The 21,024-nt window shown below is 38.5% G+C and overlaps 1 pseudogene; it reads right to left on the minus strand.

The window, feature by feature from the left end:
- Positions 1–7,774: 7,774 nt before the first annotated feature.
- On the minus strand, positions 7,775–8,050 carry LOC113890393 (annotated as a pseudogene).
- Between the last annotated feature and the right edge of the window lie 12,974 nt (positions 8,051–21,024).

The raw sequence follows: 21,024 nt of genomic DNA on the forward strand, positions 1-21,024 counted from the left end.
TTTTCCTGGAAAAAATTCCATTATGATTTTGATAGAGATTACATTAAATATGCAAATCTCTGAGAATTATATTGACATCTTAACAATATTGTCTTCTAAGTCATGAACATGATATTTCTTTCCATCTATTTGTGATCTCTTTCATTTATTTTAGCAATGTTTTATAGTTTTCAGTGCACAAGCCTTTTATTTCCTTGGTTAAGTTTATTTCTAAGTATTTTATTCCTTTTTATACTGTCATAAATAGAGTTGATTTTTAAAAATTTACTTTCCTGATTGTTTTTAGTGTATAGAAATGCAACTGATCTTTGTGTGTTGATTTTGTATTCTGCAACTTTGCTGAAATTAATTCCAGAATTTTTTATTTTCCCTTATTTATGGAATTGTTAGCATTTTCTACATATAATTTCATCTGCAAAGAGATAATTTTACATCTTCCTTTTCAGCTTGTATGTCTTTTATTTCTTTTTCTTGGCTAATTACCCTAGCTAGAATTCCCAACACTGTGTAAAGTGAAGCAATGAGAGTAAGCATCCTTTTCTTGATACTGATCTTAGAGAACAAGTTTTTAGTTTTTTATCAAGCATGATGTTAGCTGTAAGTCTTTCATATATGACCTTTATTACGTTGAGGTAGTTTCCTTCTGTTTCTAATTGGTTGATTGTTATTATCGGAAGGAGTACTGAATCTTGCTTCAAATGTTTCTTCTGCATCAACTGAAATGATCACGTGGCTCTTGTCATTCATTCTGTTAATGTAGTGTATCAGAACTATTGCTTTCTATTCATTATTTAAATTTTCTACAGCATCACTAATTTTTAACTGAATTGTATTTTAATTCTATGAAGTGTCATAGGTTTTCAAGATATGCAATAGTATCATATCATCTACAAATAAAGATATTTTCAACTCATTCTTTCTAACTTTTGTGATTCTTATTTTGTGCTTATCATCATTAGTGACCTAAAAGCTCCAGTTCTATAGTAATTGATACTAAAGCTGGCCATTTTTGCCTGGTGCCAGATTTTAGAGAGATGATTTTACTGTTTTCCATTATAAATGCCATCTTTTGGCTGGAGTATATATCTTTTATTATGTTAAGAATAATATTCATTGATTATTTTTATATATTTTTAGTGGGAAGGTGAGTTAAATTTTACAAATGCTTTTCAAGCATTTTTTAATATGAGCATATGACTTTTCTCTGTAAAGATAATAATAAAGTAAAATGTATTAGTGGACTTCCTAATATTAGCATTTCTGATATAAACTGTATTTTTTCCTGATGTATTATCTTCTTAGTACTGTTGCTCCCTGAGTTAATATTTTGGGCTATTGAATCAATATTTATAAGTGAAATTTGTCTATAGACTTGAGAACAGTAATTTTTTAAATCAAGTTTTGTTATTAATGTTACATTCTTTTTATCAGAAGGATTTGGATGATTTCCTTCTTTTTCATGCTTTTGTAAAATAGGACCTGGACCTTGAAATTTCTGTAGAATTCCCCTAAAAAATCATCTTGACCTGATGTTTTATGAGATATGGGGAGTGCAAAGTAACTCTTAAGTATTCTCCATTTTTTCTATTAAAAAAATTGGTATTTTTTTAAATTGGAGTCAGTTTCAGCAAAGCATGTTTTCTAGAAAATTATCTACTTTTCCATTATTTAAATCTCCTGTTTCAGTGGTTATTTTCCTTTGTCACGTTTATCTTGTGTATTTATTCTTTTTTTCACCCCCAGCCTCATCCCATAAACAAGCTTTCTGCTTGTTTAGATTAGCAAGTGATAATTTATTTATTTTTTTGTAAACAAATATTGGCTTAGTAATATGGTTAATCTTTCTTTTCTATTTCATCAATTTTTTTGCTTTTATTCTTATTTCCTCTCCTTTGTTATCTTTATTAGCTGAATCGTTCAAATTATTCAAATAATCAATCTGGCAATTAGATTTTCATTGTTCATTTTTATTGACATATATATATATGACTATAAAATTTCTTCTGCTCACTTTAATTGTATAGATTAAAGATACACAAATTCTGATACATAATACATAATGTTTTACATTTTTTTTTTTTTTTTGTAATGTGTGGGCATATGATAAATCTCAGATTTGTATTTTCTCATCTAAATTGAGCTTTTAGCAAAGTAAGAAGGATGGTTTTATTATTACAACTTTGTGTAATTTATTGAAATTTTTGTAACTCAGTATGTGGAGAATTGGTGAATTTTCATAAGTATTAAATATGCATTAGGAAGCAAGATTTATTTTCTATCACCAGTGTACAAATAAGAATATCTTATTTATTATGTTGCTTGTGTCCTCTGTATCCTTACTTGTTTCCATTCTTTTTACCTTTTTCAGTCTGAGCATGCACCCCACTCCAATACTCTTGCTTGGAAAATCCCATGAGCGGAGGAGCCTGGTGGGCTGCAGTCCATGGGGTCACTAAGAGTCGGACACGACTGAGCGACTTCATTTCCACTTTTCACTTTTGTGCATTGGAGAAGGAAATAGTAACCCCCTCCAGTATTCTTACCTGGAGAATCCCCAGGGATGGGGGAGCCTGGTGGGTTGCCATCTATGGGGTCACACAGAGTTGGACACGACTGAAGCGACTTAGTAGTAGTAGTAGTTTGGTGTGCCAGAATCTCCTGGTTTTGTTTGCTTCTGGATCCTTGCATTTCCTGAGGTTTCTGCTTTAGGAAGGTGGCTGATACGCAGATAGTGTCTGTCTTATCTTTTCTGTGAACTGTGGCCTTTGCCTCTAAAAAGTTTTCTTCTTTGTCTTATCTGTTTTTCCTGAATTCTACCTTATCAGATACACAATCACAATCGTGCTTTCCTTTTCCTTGCATTTACCTTTGTTCAATTCTTTATTTTTCAGCTTTCTCCACTGTCTGGTTTTAGTTTTAGCTTATGTATACTGCAAACAGTTGGTTTTGCTTTGTGAGCCATTTTAAAATGTTTTCTTTTAATACCTTAGTTAAATGCATTTACATTTACTGATTATAATGTATTTCATTTCAGCTTTATCAATGATTTTATTGTATTCTTCATATAGTTTCACTATAAAGTGACTTTCAACTGTCACTTTATAAAAAAAGAGAGATCTCTTTTTTCTCTTTCTGTTTTTACCTTGTGTTTTATGTTTCTTTTGTTATTTAGGAAGGCTTGTAACATGACTACACTGTTACCTCATACCAATGTCCAGAGTCTCTTCTTTCCTTAGTTTTGACTACTCTGCCTGTCAGCTTTAAATGATATTCTCTGAACCCACTCTGTCTCATTCTCCTTTCTGCTCTGCTTTCCCCAGTTATTTTCTCAATTAGTTGTAAATTAAAGTTTGCAAAGTTCTTTGTTTTTATGTTATATTGCTTGCAAGATATGGGTGATTTTATTTTCACCCCTTGTTCATCTGTATCTTTGTTTGTTTTTCAAGGCTGTGTGGAGAGATTCTAATTTAGGCAGCTGCCATTATCCTATGGACCTAGAAGCTTCTCATAGATTTTTATGAGAATTAAATGAGCTAATCTATGTGAAAGTAAAGATAGCTGATTACCCTTTGGTGCAAAGACTTTAGTAATCTGTTTTTTTGCTTCTAAAGATAACACTTTTTTTTTTTTTTCTAACTACTGTCTATTAACCCTTTTATGGGAAGTATTTTTGCACCTTCCACTTCCTAACATGCTTTCTGTTTTGCCATATAGATATTTTCTGATTTGATAGGTAGAAAGGTACAAGAGGTTGAGGGCAGGGTAACATCTCAGTGGGCTTCCCTGGAGAGGGTAGGTAGAAATGAACAAGCTGGAAGAGAAAGCACCAAACAGGAGTATAAATAGATAAAAAAAAAAATAGAGAGGAAATAATTCTCAATTCTCTTGCATTCTACTTAGACTTGCTCCAGGCTACAAACAAGGCTGAATTGTAGGTTGGTTTTCAATGCACCAACTAGCCTAGATTCAAATAAGAACACTAGAAACTCTTTTGAGCAACAGCTATGTTTAGTTAACTTATTCTTTCAAAAAGGCATTGCACTTGAACTCTAAGGAATAACAATACATTATATAGATAGTCAGTGACCTCCCTGAAGGTTTAAAATATATGACAAAATAAGCAATAGTTTAACATTATGTTCCGGAGAAGGCAATGGCACCCCACTCCAGTACTCTTGCCTGGAATATCCCATGGACGGAGGAGCCTGAAATGCTGCAGTCCGTGGGGTCGCTGAGGGTTGGACACGACTGAGAGACTTCACTTTCACTTTCATGCATTGGAGAAGGAAATGGCAACCCACTCCAGTGTTCTTGCCTGGAGAATCCCAGGGATGGGGGAGCCTGGTGGGCTGCCGTCTATGGAGTCGCACAGAGTTGGACATGACTGAAGCGACTTAGCAGCAGCAGCAGCAGTAACATTATGTTCACAACAACCCAAGAATTTTGAATTTTTGTTATCTGCATTTTAAACACAAGAAATAATGAGGATTCAAATTCAGAGAGATTGAGTGAATGTTAGAAAGCCATATAATTTAAAAAGAGCAGAGCAGTGATTTGAATCAAATGTTTCTTTCCTCCAATATAATATAATTTAAGAAGATAAAGAAGGGCAAGATGAGTGGCAGTAGCAGACGTATTTTAAATGTTTAGAGCACAAGAAAGTTATTTGTGGTTGGAATGGTCTAAGAGGATATTTCAGAAAATGTTGGGCTTGTAGATTAGTTCCCCTCCAGTGCAGGGCAGCATGTGTGTTTCTAATTCCTGTGTATCCCACTTGTACCTAGCTTCTCTTTTGCTCTGTGACTCTATCAAGAACGGTTCTTCTGTCTTAAAAAAAAAAAAAAAAGAAACAAACACTTTTTTTCCACAGAGACCTTCAGGCAGGAACCTCTTTTAAATTAGAGATGGTAATTAATATTATCACTGAGTCCTGAGAGGGGAGCTTGATTGAGACTGCAGGAATAGAGAGTGACAAGATACAGATTGCCTGTTATCTGATCAGGAGGGCTGGTGTTTGAATTCACTTGGAGGAATAAAGACAGTCTATGAACTGATCCTTTGATCCAGATAAACACCAGCAGGGTGTGAAGTGGTCTTGGAATGACCTAAGGCTGAATCTGTTATGAGAATGGGGGGGGGGGGGGTTGTAAATATCAGAACAGCAGGAGATAGAAGTGATTTAAATGGAATTAGATGAGGCTACTGATAAGGTCCCATACGGTCCCATCACTTCATGGTAAATAGATGGGGAAACAATGGAAACAATGACAGACTTTAATTTCTTGGGTTCCAAAATCACTGCAGATGGTGACTGCAGCCAGACAAACCCAGACAGCATATTAAAAAGCAGAGACATTACTTTGCCAGCAAAGGTCTGTATAATCAAAACCATAGTTTTTCCAGTAGTCACGTATGGATGTGAGTTGGACCATAAAGAAGGCTGAGTGTTGAAGAATTGATGCTTCTGAACTGTGGTGTTGGAGAAAATCTTGAGAGTTCCTTGAACTGTAGGAGATCAAATCAGCCAATCCTAAAGGAAATCAGTCCTGAATATTCATTGGAAGGACTGATGCTGAAGCTCCAATATTTTGGCCATGTGATGCAACGAACTGACTCATTAGAAAAGACTCTGATGCTGGGAAAGACTGAAGGCAGGAGGAGGAGGGGATGACAGAGCATGACATGGTGGATGTCATCACTGACGCAATGGACTAGAGCTTGAACAAGCTCCGGGAGATGGTGAAGGACAGGGAAGCCTGACGTGCTGCAGTCCATGGGGTCGCAAAGAGTCAGACATGTCTGAACAACTAACAACAATAACACTGACAGGAACCTGGCTCTCTGGAAGTGTTTCTTCAACTCCCTGGAGGTGATATTCCTGTTAAACATATTATTTAAAATGGAGAATAAGAGAAGAGAACTACGGAATAACAAAATAAAGTTGGTGACCCCAAAGGTCAAGCAAATTTCAAGTAATCTCCATGTCTGTATCCAGGTGTATGAAAATATCCTAGGATATTAGGACAGAAAGACCTCAAAGAAAAATGGCTCCATTATTTTCATTTTATAGATGAAGAAACAGAGTTCTCACTGTTCAACCCCTGCCTGACTCTCCTAAAACAAAACTAGAACACTTGGCCCAGTGACAGACCGGAAATCTGATTCTCAAGCTATGAAAGGCTTCTTTTAACAAAAAGGGAAGCTTTTTGTGGATAACTCTAAAGTGTAAGGTAGGTGAAGGGGAGTATCAGAAATAGTCGTATTTGAATCTTACTTTCATTATCTATTTGGTACTGTGTGGTTATGGGAAAAATCACTTTTCTATATTGAGCCTCAGTTTTTTCATCTTTAAGGTCTAGATAATAATTCATCAGATCAGATCAGTCGCTCAGTCGTGTCCGACTCTTTGCGACTCCATGAATCGCAGCATGCCAGGCCTCCCTGTCCATCACCAACTCCCAGAGTTCACTGAGACTCACATCCATTGAGTCAGTGATGCCATCCAGCCATCTCATCCTCTGTCATCCCCTTCTCCTCCTGCCCCCAATCCCTCCCAGCATCAGAGTCTTTTCCAATGAGTCAACTCTTCGCATGAGGTGGCCAAAGCACTGGAGTTTCAGCTTTAACATCATTCCTTCCAAAGAAATCCCAGGGCTGATCTCCTTCAGAATGGACTGGTTGGATCTCCTTGCAGTCCAAGGGACTCTCAAGAGTAGAAAAAGCTAAGCAGATGGAGTGATGTCCTCTACACGAAGAAGGCACAGAAAAAGCAATTTTAAACTTTTCATCAAAGACAGTTGAACCTTGGGGAAGGGGGTAACAGAATGGATGGTTCAGGCAGAGGAAACTTAGAGGAAAAAACTAAAATAAATTTTACATTTATTCGCACATTTAATTCTACAGTAACACTGTCAGGTAAGGTACTCTGGTCTTCATTGTAGAGACGAGAAAACTGAAATAGAAAGATTAGGTTATTTGCTCAAAGTCATGTACAGAGCAAATTCAAAATCTGATCTGCACCAGGGAATGAGAAGTAAACAAAATATTCTTAAATGTGGTAATAGAAGAGCCAGCTCTGTGCATGCATACATTATCAGTTCAGTTCAGACACTCAATTATGTCCAACTTTTGCGACACCATGGATTGCAGCATGCTAGGCTTCTCTGTCCTTCACCATCTCCTGGAGCTTGCTCAAACTTACGTCATCGAGTTGGTGATGCCTTTCAATCATCTCATCCACTGTTATCCCTTCTCCTCCTGTTTTCAATCTTTCCCACCATCAGGGTCTTTTCCAATGAGTCAGTGCTTCGCATTATGTAGCCAAAATATTGGAGCTTCAGCTTCAACATCAGTCCTTCCAATGAATATTCAGGACTGATTTCCTTAGGAGGGACTGGTTTGATCTCCTTGCTATCCAAGGGACTCTCAAGAGTCTTCTCCAACACCACAGTTCAAAAGCATCAATTCTTCATCATGCAGCTTTCTTTATGGTCCAACTCTCACATCCATACATGACTACTGGTAAAACCATGGCTTTGACTAGACACACCTTTGTTCATAAAGCAATGTCTCTGCTTTCTGTTTTATTTTATTTTTTGCTGATCTGAACTTTATTAAGATGAAATCAGTGATAATTACACAGAAATTACTTGCCTAAGCTAAAATCCTTGAGATTCACATGAACTTAATTACACAAACAAATGGCATGTTCAAAACCATGAGGAAATATCCCAATGCTCAGGTGATGAAGGCTTAGGTGAATAAATCTGCACACCTATTTCAATCTATTAAACAGTTTGTGGGCCTCACAGTGGTCTCTTGCATGCAAGAAGTCAAAGAGCTCCTCTGTGCAGTACTCCTCTGCCTGTGGCCTGGAGGATACACACTCATCACAGAGCTCTAGTCACTCCCAAGCCTTTACACATTTCTTCAGCTGCTCACATTGCCCTCTCATGGTTGTCAGGGGATCCACTAATTCCTCCTCCTCTTCTTCCTCCTCCTTGGAATCTCCAGACCCGGTCAGCATCCTTTGCTTGTCCTCTAGCCCCATGTCTGGCTGCAGTCCTGGTCTGCTATTTAATATACTATGTAGGTTTGTCATAGCTTTTCTTCCAAGGAGCAAGCGTCTTTTAATTTCATGGCTGCAGTCACCATCTGCAGTGATTTTGGAGTCCAAGAAAATAAAGTCTCTCATGTTTCCATTGTTCCCCCATCTATTTCCCATGAAGTGATGGGACTGGATGCCATGATCTTGGTTTTCTGAATGTTGAATTTTAAGCCAGCTTTTTCACTCTCCTCTTTCACTTTCATCAAGAGGCTCTTTAGTTCCTCTTCACTTTCTGCCATAAGGGTGGTGTCATCTTCATATCTGAGGTTATTGATATTTCTCACCACAATCTTGATTCTAGCTTGTGCTTCATCCAAGCCAGCATTTTGCATGATGTACTCTGCATATAAGTTAAATAAGCAGGGTGGCAATACACAGCCTTGATGTACTCCTTTCCCGATTTGGAACCAGTCTTTTGTTCCATTTCTGGTTCTAACTGTTGCTTCTTGACCTGCATATAGATTTCTTAGGAGCAAGTAAGGTGGTCCGGTACTCCCATCTCTTTAAGAATTTTCCACAGTTTGTTTTCATCCACACAGTCAAAGGCTTTAGCATAGTCAATGAAGCAGAAGTAGATGCTTTTCTGGAATTCCCATGTTTTTATCTATGATGCAACGGATGTTGGCAATTTGATCTCTGTTTCTTCTGTCTTTTCTAAAACTACTTGAACTTCTAGCAGCTCTCAGTTCATGTACTGTTGAAGCCTAGCTTAGAGAATTTTAAGCATTAGTTTGCTAGCATGTGAGATGAGTGCAATTGTGTGGTAGTTTGAACATTCTTTGGCATTGCCTTTCTTTGGGGTTGGAATGAAAACTGACCTTTACCAGTCCTGTGGCCACTGCTGAGTTTTCCAAATTTGCTGGCATATTGAGTGCAGCACTTTCACAGCACTGTCTTTTAGGATTCAAAATAGTTCAGCTGGAATTCCATCACCTCCAGTAGCTTTGTTCATTGTGATACTTCCTAAAGCCCAGTTGACTTCACAGTCCAGGATGTCTAGCTCTGGTTATCTGGATCATTAAAATCTTTATTTTATTTTATTTTAACTTTACAGTATTGTATTGGTTTTGGCATATATCAAAATGAATCTGCCAGGTATACATCTTGCCACCTCTTCTTAATATCTTTTGCTTCTGTTAGGTCCATACCATTTCTGTCCTTAATTGTGCCCATTTTTGGTATCTCTAATTTTCTTGAAGAGATCTCTAGTCTTTTCCATTCTATTGTTTTCCTCTATTTCTTTGCATTGGTCAGTTAAGAAGGGTTTCTAATCTATCCTTGCTATTCTTTGGAACTTGATATACAGATGGATATATCTTTCCTTTTCTCTTTTGGCTTTTTCTCTTTTGGCTTTCACTTCTGTTTTCTCAGCTATTTGTAAGGCCTCCTCAGACTACCATTTTGCCTTGTTGCATTTCTTTTTCTTGGGAATGGTTTTGATCAGTGCCTCCTGTACAGTGTTATGAATGTCTGGCCATAGTTCTTCAGGGACTTTGTCTATCAGATCTAATCCCTTGAATCTATTTGTCACCTCCATTGTGTAATTGTAAGGGATTTTATTTAAGTCATACTTGAATATTCTAGTGGTTTTCCCTACTGTCTTCAATTTAAGTCTGAATTTGGCAATAAGGAGTTTATAGTCTGAGCCACAGTTGGCTCCTGGTCTTATTTTTGCTGATGGTATAGAGCTTCTCCATCTTTGGCTGAAAAGAGTATAATCAATCTGATCTCGGTATTGACCATCTGGTGATATTCATGTGTAGAGTCATCTCTTATATTGTTGGAAGAGGGTGTTTGCTATGACCAGTGCATTCTCTTGGCAAAACTCTGTTAGCCTTTGCCCTGCTTCATTTTGTACCTGAAGGCCAAACTTGCCTGTTACTCCAGATATGTCTTGACTCCGTACTTTTGCATTCCAGTCCCCTATGCTGAAAAAGACATCTTTTTTTGGTGTTAGTTCTAGAAGGTCTTGTAGTTCTTCATAGAAGTGTTCAACTTCAGCTTTTTTGGCATTAGTGGTTGGGGCATAGACTTGGGTTACTGTGATATTGAGTGGTTTGCCCTGGAGATGAGCTGAGTTCATTCTGGTTTTTTTTTTGAGACTGCACCCAAGTACTGCATTTTGCACTCTTTTGTTGACTATGAGAGCTACTACACTTCTTCTGAGGGATTCTTGCCCACAGTAGTAGATATAATGGTGATCTGAATTAAATTCACCCATTCCAGTCCATTTTAGTTCACTGATTCCTAAAATGTCGATGTTCACTCTTGTCATCTCCCATTTGACCACTTCCAATTTGCCTTGATTCATGGACCTAACATTCCAGGTTCCTATGCAAGATTGTTTTTTACAGCATCAGACTTTACTTCCATCACCAATCACATTCACAAATGGGCATTGTTTTCACTTTGGCTCTGTCTCTTCATTCTTTCTGGAACAATTTCTCCACTCTTCTCCAGTAGTTTATTGGGCACCTCCTAACCTGGGGCGTTCTTCTTTCAGCATCATATCTGTTTGCCTTTTCATACTGTTCATGGGATTCTCAGGGCAAGAATATTGTAGTGGTTTGCTATTCCTTTCTCCAGTGGACTACATTTTGTCAGAACTCTCCACCATGACCTGTCCATCTTGGGTGGCTCTACACAGCATGGCTCATGGTTTCATTGAGTTATACAAGGCTGTGAGCCATGTTATAAGTTTGGTTAGTTTTCTGTAATTGTGGTTTTCCTTCTGTATTTACATTATGCATATATATATATATATATATATATATATATATAAAATATGTATATACAGATGTGTAATATATAAACATATGCATTATATCTTAGATACATATATATATATATATTATATATATAGTATGTATATGTTTACTGGCATGTACTTGAATAAAGAAAGTTTGGACCTAGGGAGAGAAGGAGGAACCATTTAGAAATATAATATAACAGTCCAGGTAACAGATAATGGAGGTTAGAACAAATGCAGCAGAGGTAAAAATGATGAGTGACAAGAGATATATTTAGGAGACAACTCGATAGTGCAAAGTGAGAAAGTATGAACCATCAAGGATTACTGTGAGATGAGGAAAGTGGATAGATGGTGATGATAATATAAACTCAACTGGGTAAGAATGGTTTTAAATAGTTGTTTGCAAGCCTTTAATATGAAAGTGAACAAGTGACTGTACAACTGGGACATATTATCTTTAATCTAGACCCTAAATATCTGCCCATCACCACTTCACTCATTCCTTACTTTTTAATCTCAGGATAATAGAGTGCCAGAGTTGCAAAGATAGATTATTAGATATTTAGAGTCTGGATTCAAGATAATATGCTACAGGACTGTGTTATTTTGTGTATATTTGTGTGCCCACACTTATACAGTAACCTGGGACAGAAGTCAAAACAGGCATGTCAAAATGTTCGCCATCAGATTATGCTGATTAAATATATTCTTTGCCCCATTGAATGCTATCATTTCCTTGTTAACTTCCAGCACTTCTAAAGAACAGAAGCCATTTTATTTTCTTTAGAAAAAGAAGTACCTGTGTCATAGTTATCAGTGAAATATTATGAAGGGACTAAAAATGTTGCTTCTGGAAAAAAGAAAAACACACAGTGATATTGACCTAAAGAAAGGTTTCTTACACTAAATAAAGTATGTACACAAAATGGTACGCAGAGTCTACGAAACAAGTGACCAGTACTTCTCAAACTGTCAAGGTCATCAAACTAAGAAAAGGCTGAGAAGCCTGTCATATCGAGAGGAGACAGTGTAATGTAGTGCTGCAGATGGAGCACTTGAACAGGAAAAGCACTGGGTTAGAGAGCAGATGTCTCTTCCCCACTGACTCAGCAGTAAAGAGCCTGCCCGCAGTGCAGGACACCCAGGCTCAACCCTTGGGTCGGGAAGGTCCCCCAGAGAAGGCAATGGTAACCCACTCCAGTATTCTCGCCTGGGAAATCCATGGACAGAGGAGCCTGGTGGGCTACAACCCATGGGGTCTCAAAAAGTCAGACAGGAGATAGGGACTAAAGAACAACAGCAACAAAGAGCAGACAGAAGTTTACTTCTGTGTAAATTCCTAGGCATCTGAAAGCTTAGGAGTCCTGAAATTTCACACATGTCTCCTTAAAATCACATATTTTTTTAAATTTTTCAGAAAAAAAGACTTACCTGAAGATCCATTTTAAAATGTGCTAAGTGGCTTCTATTTTCTGTCCTATTTTAATGCATAAGTTGACCCCTCAGTGTTGAGTAGCTCCATAGGGAGATAAAGCACATGCTCAAGATGCTAGCAAAGCAGGGATGCTAGCAAAACAGAACCATTTTTTTAAAAAAAATGATGATATCTGATATTTATCAATCTTATTATGGTAAGGTGTCACTTAGATTTTTTAAATTAGTTTGAGCTCTACGGAATTGCCAGTTTCCAACCTGGAAAAGAAAAAGGTAACTTCATACGGTTCAATCTAGTGCCTTATGGAATATGCAGCCTTATCTTTCTGTTGTTGGAGGCACATAAGGACTCCATCCAACTTTGCTGCCAACACAAGCTTTTAATAAGCGGCTCTTAATTTGAGTGGTCAACATTGTAAAATATCTGCAAAGTGTCTGTTTCCACCCTCTTCGCTCACCTCTCCCAATCTGACCTCCCACTTCCAAATTAAGTGAACTAACTCTGGCAATACCCTAAGACCAGAGCAAAGTCAGTGATGCTTTTAACTCAAGAACCCAAGCAAAGGCTTGGCAGATTTTGTGGAAAGGTTTTTGAAAGTTAGGAAAATTTCCATCCTCATTTAACCCTCTAGGATTAGATTTGGTGGTGGGGCGGGGGGGATCAGGTCCCGTGACTTGGTGTAACATTTCCTGAGTTGAGGGAGCTGAGCATCTCAGTAACGAGAGAATGAGGAAACATTGGAACTGAAGGTCTGGAAAAAGTATTTGGTTTGTTAAAAAGGCTCCCGCGCCCCTCAGTTGACCTGCATTGCAGAGTCCTTGGTAATAAGGCAGTATTTTATCCTAGCTTCCTCCCTCTCCCCTTCCCCCTCCTTCCAACTCCTGATCCCCACCCGCCCCCCGCCCCCCCTCCCTGGAGTAGCAGCCGCAGAGCATGGGGTGAAAAGTCGCTGGAAGGACAAGTTGACAGATAGCATTTGGGTTACCGGGTCACTGGAAGGCGTCGTGATCCGGGCTCAGACGGAGCGATTTCCTCGCTGATTTTAATCTTTCGTCTGTTCACACGTCATGCCACCTGGACATAATGCAGAGAAATCTGGAGATTTAACAAACCCTTCCGCTTGCCCCCAAAGCTCCCTTGGAACAGACAGAGAGAGAGAATTAACTCTTTTCCTGCCTTTTCCATCAACAGTAGAAAACCTACGAGTGGGACAGACCTCTCTAGCAATTAATAAGCTTAAGTTTTTGTCTGAGCAAGGAGGGCTTCCTCTTTATGAAGACTGTAAATAATATAACAAGCTGTCCCTTTTACTGCCTTAGACACACGTAAGTGGCAGCTTTATCCTTTTTTGTTGACCCTCTGTCCAGGTTTTCATTTACTTTCAAATCTCTTGTCTTAGATTCTTAGAAAATATTTATTTTGGGGGTGAGGGGTGGGGTGTAGTCAGTGGGAGAAAGGATGGAAAGAGAGATATCTGAGAAGAGGAATATTAATAACTTTCTTGTGACTGTGGCCAGACAGTCTGCTTTTCTTATTTCCCCATAAGGTTTGGAGCTATTTCTGACTAAGGGTGTTAAAGCTGAGAATTAATGGATTTCAGCAAAGTAGATGCTGTCATTCCAGAGAAATGTTTCTGCTTAACTTGTTAGAGATGTCTCAGGTGATGCTTTGTAGAGCTGGGGAGTAGGGAGAGTAAAGGTAGCCAAGGTCCTTGCAGGGAGCTGCCCCTTCAGGTTTCTTCCCTCTGGACAAACAGTGGCTGGAGAGAGAAAGACTCTTGCTCTCTGTTTTCTCACAGAATGTGTTTCATACTTCTATGAAAGCACTTATCAGATTTGATCACACTTATCTGTTCAAATGTCAGCACCAGATTAGAAGCTCCACAGGGTCAGTGACTGTATCCTTCACATCTAAGTGCCTGATATATGTAGGTGTGCTTTAAATATTTGGCTGTTTATCAAACATGGTCTGAGCACTTACTATTGCTGGGTACAGAGCTAGCCAATGTGGATATAATGAAGAATAAGCTAGAGTCCTTTTTCTCAAGTTCCTCATAATCTGGTGGGGAAAACAGATATGTAATGGTAACATTTGCAATAGAACATTACACATTTTGTCCTGGTTGTATCAGATTTGACTGGGGGAAATAGTAAGGAGAATTCCATTCTACTGGGGAAGGGAAAAAACAAGAAAAATACCAAGTAAAACGATGGTAAGAGTACAAACCAGGAGCCACAGAGGCCAGTTAAGACACTATCTCAACAGCCTTTTGGAGAAATACCAGGGTATAATATGGACATTATCGGAGAAGGCAATGGCACCCCACTCCAGTACTCTTGCCTGGAAAATGCCATGGACGGAGGAGCCTGGCAGGCTGCAGTCCATGGGGTCGCGAGGAGTTGGACACGACTGAGCGCCTTCACTTTCACTTTTCACTTTCATGCATTGGAGAAGGAAATGGCAACCCACTCCAGTGTTCTTGCCTGGAGAACCCCAGGGACAGAGGAGCCTAGTGGGCTGCCACCTTTGGGGTCGCACAGAGTCGGACACGACTGAAGTGACGTAGCAGCAGCAAGGACATTATCAGTGTGGCAGAGAGGAGATAGCATTAAAAGATAAGAAGGTAATGATTTCAAAAAACTCAGTGAACACTAAGATGAAATGACTGGAAGAAAAGGAGATGACCCCTAGGCTTCTGGCACTAGTTACTAGGTCATTAAGTGCATGGTTTATAAGGCAAAGAAAAGAATGAAGAACATGATACCCTTCACCTAAGTGGTCATAATACCAGGGTATTGTTTACTAATCCCAATAACAATTTCACTGCATTTGTGTCCTCATATTATCCCAGTTTCCTTGACTTGCAGTAGACACAGCTTGCTTTACTGCCATGAAACCTGGAACACCACCATTTACTTGAGCCAAAGTAAGTGGAACATCATAGGCAGGGAATTTGGAAACCTGGATTGACTTTTGGCTCTGAAACTCTCTGAGTCCCTGCTTAGTCACTTTTAAACCAGAGAAAAACAGCTACTCCCCTGCCTGCTTTATTAGTTGGTTGTGATGGTTGGATGAGATTTTGCATCTAAAGGCTACACACACATAAGTAGCAAGATAGGACAGATCCACAAACCTTTCCAACCCAGGAATTTGAAGCGGTTCTTGGTTTGATCCCTGGGTCAGGAACATCCCCTGGCAGAAGGCATGGCAACCCACTCCAGTATTCTTACCTGGAGAATCCCATGGACAGAGGAGCCTGGAGGGCTACAGTCCATAGAGTCACCAAGAGTCACACATGACTGAAGTGACAGTGTGCACACACACACACACACTTGCACTTTTTAACCAGATTTGCAGCCATTCGCAGACAGAGAGCTAATAAAAATGAAAATTACACACTGCCTTGAAGTCAGAAAGCCTCACACATGAGGATGAAACTTCTCTGAAGAGGATATTTGCCAAGTGGCTCTTGCTCAAAGGAGAATACTTTGTCAAATCTTCCCAGCATGGGCTCCAGACTGCTGAGCTTTCAGGAGGCCCATTTATCAGGAAAAAACAACAACAACAACAACTTCAATCAGTTCTTCAGTCTAGTGACCCTAACTTGTGCAGGTGGTAGCTCTAAATCTTGGCCAGATTCCAGTTTGGATAATTCCATTAAGTTTCTCATCATTCTACCTTCAACTTCATCAGGAATACTCTCCTTTCCTTCCTGTCTTGGAAATTGCCACTGGTAGGAGACTATGTGAGAAAGAGGAGAGTGAAAAAGTTCACTTACAACTCAACATTCAGAAAACTAAGATCATGGTATCCGGTCCCATCACTTCATGGCAAACAGAGGGGGAAACAATGGAAACAGTGACAGACTTTAATTTGGGGAGCTCCAAAATCACTGCAGATAGTGACTGCAGCCATGAAATTAAAAGACCCTTGCTCCTCAGAAGAAAAGCTATGACCAACCTAGACAACATATTAAAAAGCAGACATTACTTTTCTGACAAAGGTCTGTCTAGTCAAAGCTATGATTTTTCCAGTAGTCATGTATGGATGTCAGAGTTGGACTATAAAGAAAGCTGCACGCTGAAGAATTGATGCTTTTGAACTGTGGTGTTGAAGAAGACTCTTAAAAGTCCCTTAGATCACAGGGAGATCCAACCAGTCCATCCTAAAGGAAACCAGTCCATCCTAAAGGAAATCAGTCCTGAATATTCATTGGAAGGACTGATGCTGAAGCTGAAACTCCAATACTTGGGCCACCTGATGCAAAGAACTGACTCACTTGAAAAGACCCTGATACTGGGAAAGACTGAAGGCAGGAGGAGAAGGAGATGACAAAGGATGAGATGGTTGGATGGTATCACTGAATAGATGGACATGAGTTTGAGCAAGCTCTGGGAGTTGGTGACAGACAGGGAAGCCTGCTGTGCTGCAGTCTATGGGGTCTCAAAGAGTCAGACATGACTGAGCAACTGAACTGAACTGAAGAGAGTATGTCTATATTTTGCATGCTCAGAGTATATTTTCTCTGCTCTATAATGAGGACATTATTCTTGTGAGACCAATTTCCAGGTAGTTTATTCTTAGAATCTAGCCCTGAGAGCTTTTCTCACCAGCCAGGTAAATTAGAGGAGGATAGACTATAATAGCAATTTGGAAAGCCTTGGACACTGATTGATAGTAGCTAGGTAGATAGCATAGAGAAGTGAAGTGGTCACTGAGGACTAAAATAGGTGAGAGAGTGATGAGGACTGGATAGTACATTCCACATTTAAGCTCATCCACATTTTAAAATATTTTTTTAATGTTTTTTTGGCTATGTGTGCAGCTTGTGAGAATCTTAGTTCCCCAACCAGAGACTGAACCCATGTTACAACAGTGAAAGAACTCAGTCCTAACCATTAGGCAATCAGGGAATTCCCTAAATTCATCCACATTTTAAAAAGTGAAACATTGTGTGCAAAGGTTCCCCTTTCTCCACATCCTTGTGATGGCTTTCTTTTTGATGTAGCCATTTTAACAAGTGTGAAATGATATCAAGTTTCTCTTTGCCTGGAGAATCCCATGGCATCATCATTTCCCTGATGATTAGTGCTGTTTATTCCCTTTTCATGTAACTGTTAGCCATTTATGTCTCTTTTGGAAAAATATCTATTTAAGTCTTTTTAAATCAGATTTTGTTATTGCTTTTCAGTTGTATGAGTTCCTTATATATTTTGTATATTAATCTAGATTAGCTAGTTACCTAGAATCTTATCATATAGATGTCTTGCAAATATTTTTCCTTGTTACTTATTGCCTTTTCACTTTATTGATTTTTTCTTTTGCTGTGCTGGAGATTCCTCAAAAATTCAGAAATAGAACTACCATAAGATATATATATATATATATATATATATATATATATATACACACACACACACACACACACACACACACTCCCCTCAATAAATGAAATCAGGATCTGGAAGAGATCACTGAACTCCCATTTTCATTGCAGCATTACTCATAATAGCCAAGATATGGAAACAACTAAAAATCTGTCTATGAATAAATGGATAAAGAAAATGTGATACATACACACAATAAAATATTATTCAGTCATGAGAAGGAAATCTTGCTATTTATAACAACACGGATGGACCTTAAGGGCATTATGCTAAGTGAAATAAGTCAGAGAAAGATAAATTCTGTATTATCTCACTTATACATGGAACCTAAGTAAGCTGAATTTACAGAAACAAAGAGTAGAATGGTGGCTAACAGAGGCTAGAATGGATGGTGAAGGAGGGAAATATTGGTTAAAGGGTACAAATTTCCAGATATAAGCAAAATAAATTTTGTTAATATATTGTACAGCATAAGGACTTTAGTGAATAATACTGGTTAGAAGTTACTAAGAGAGTAATTCTTAAATGTTCTTAAACCCCCCAAAAATAATTCTGTGAGGTGACACAGGTGTTAACTAACCTTATTGTGGTAATAATTTTACTATATATACATTTATGGAATCATTAGTTTATATAACCTAAATATACAAAATGTATATATGTTAATTACAGCTCAAGGAAAGCTGGAAAAAAATTAAAACATTGTGTAGCCTAAAAAAAAAAAATCATTTAATCATTTGTGAGCATAATTTGCTTTGTAGGTCACCAGTTTTCAATCCCTAATCTAGCTCTTAAAACTTACTAAAGTAAAAGTCACTCAGTCATGTCCAACTCTTTGCGACTCAGAATACTGGAATTCTCCAGGCCAGAATACTGGAGTGGGTAGTCTTTCCATTCTCCAGGAGATCTTCCCAACCCAGGTCTGCCGCATTGCAGGCAGATTCTTTACCAGCTGAGCCACAAAGGAAGCCCAAGGATACTGGAGTGGTAGCCTATCCCTTCTCCAGCAGAACTTCCAGACACAAACATCGAACCGGGGTCTCCTGCATTGCAGGCGGATTCTTTACCAACTGAGCTATCAGGGAAGCCCTAAATTTAGTAATGATTTTACTAAACCAGAAGTAACTAAATAGCCAATACATAGGTAGCTACAATTTATAAAGCCAGTTGAACACAAATCTGAATTATTACCTGGTCTTCTATCTCTCAGTCCAAGGCTTTTCTTCGATGCCAGGTGGCTTTCTGTTCCAACCTTTAGAAATTTGAAATACTCTGTCAATATTTCTTTGCCTTCCTAACTTACTCTCCTATCATTTTGTAAAAGATATGTAATTATGTTTCAGTGGAGAGAGCATTGGAATTTTGAATCAAAAGCTGTGGGTCCAGTACTGGTTCTACCCCACAGTAGCAGATCAGTCTGGACCAGATTCCTAAATTGTGAGTTGATGCATTAGTAAGTCCTGGAGACTGCTCATTTAACTCATTCAGTTTAAAATGTTAATGGTATTCAAATTTTTTGAATTACTGTCCAAATACTTGTGCAGTGGGCCCGTTGTAGGATAGTGTTCATTTGAAGATCAGGATCACTATCTTCATGTATTAAATAATGACATTTTCTACTCTTGAGATCCTTCCCACAAAAATGCGTTCATTGCACAATAGGTATCCATTGGAAAAAATCAGATTGATATACATTTAATTAGCCCCCACTAGAATCATTTTCAAAAAACTAATAGCACAAATAATTGTTTCAGGGGCATTGGGTTTAGACAGATATGGGATTAAAAACTTGCCCTATCATTTAAAAATCTTTGAGACATTGGATAATCACTGAGGCTTAGTTTCCCAACCTCTAAAGTGGAAGAATATTAACTACTCCATCAACATAAGATTCAGTTCAGTTCAGTTCAGTCGTTCAGTCATGTCTGACTCTTTGCGACCCCATGGACTGCAGGATGCCAGGTTTCCCTGTCCATCACCAACTCCAGGAGCTTGCTCAAACCCATGGCCATTGAGTTGGTGGTGACATTCAATCATCTCATCATCTGTCATCCCCTTCTCCTCCTGCCTTCAATCTTTCCTAGCATCAGGGTCTTTTCCAATGAGTCAGTTCTTCACATCAGGTGGCCAAAGTATTGGAGTTTCAGCTTCAGCATCAGTCCTTCCAATAAAGATTCAGGACTGATTTCTTTTAGGATTGACTGGTTGGATCTCCTTGTGGTCCAAGGGACTCTCAAGAGTCTTGTCCAATACCACAGTTCAAAGAATCAGTTTCTCAGTGTTCAGCTTTTTTTACAGTCCAACTTTTCACATCCACACATGACTACTGGAAAAACCATAGCTTTGACTAGACAGATCTTTGTTGGCAAAGTAATATCTCTGCTTTTTAACATGCTGTCTAGGTTTTCTTCCAAGGAGCAAGCATCATAGCTTTTCTTCCAAGGAGCAAGCATCTTTTCATTTCATGACTGCAGTCACTGTCTGCAGTGATCTTGTAGCCCAAGAAAATGAAGTCTTTCACTGTTTCCTTTGTTTCCCCATCTATTTGCCATGAAGTGATGGGACCAGATGCCATGATCTTTGTTTTTTGAATGTTGAATTTTAAGCCAGATTTTTCACTCTCCTTTTTCACCTTTATCAAGAAGCTCTTTAGTTTCTCTTTACTTTCTGCCACAAGGGCCATGTCATATGCATATCTGAAGTTATTGATATTTATCCCAGCAATCTTGATTCCAGCTTGTGCTTCATCCAGTCTAGCATTTTGCATGCTGTACTCCACATATAAGTTAAATAAACAAGGTGACAATATACAGTCTTGATGTACTTCTTTTCCAATTTGGAACGAATCTGTTGTTCCATGTCCAGTTCTGACCTTCACTTCTTGACATGCATACAGATTAAATGAGGGTAAATTCAATGCATCTGGCAGGTAGGAAATGTGAGAGCAATAGCAACTTATATTATATATTCAAGTGTCTCCATTAACAGTTTTCCTTCCCTCCCTATCAAAGTTTTATGACCAAAATTCCAGTTACTCTGGAGGTTCTAACATCTTTATTCATAGAAAGATTTTATGAACATTTTTTCCTTGCTGAAAGATTCTGGACAAATGAAAAGCATGACATAATTTGAATGGAAGTAGCACTTGGCTGCTTAACATGGGTCTGACTGTAATAAATGCATTTCTTCAGTTTTCCAGTAGGATTGTTCTCCAGGTGGTCCCTTAACTAAAACAAAATACTAGAGAAGAATAAAGAATGTACAGTGCTTAGAAAATCATGTGCTTTTGATTTCCAAAGATATTTGTGTTTCAAATGAATGATAGGTGAGAAAAGCTCCTGCC

Source organism: Bos indicus x Bos taurus, chromosome 3, assembly GCF_003369695.1.
Source record: "Bos indicus x Bos taurus breed Angus x Brahman F1 hybrid chromosome 3, Bos_hybrid_MaternalHap_v2.0, whole genome shotgun sequence".
Taxonomy (NCBI): Eukaryota; Metazoa; Chordata; class Mammalia; order Artiodactyla; family Bovidae; genus Bos; species Bos indicus x Bos taurus.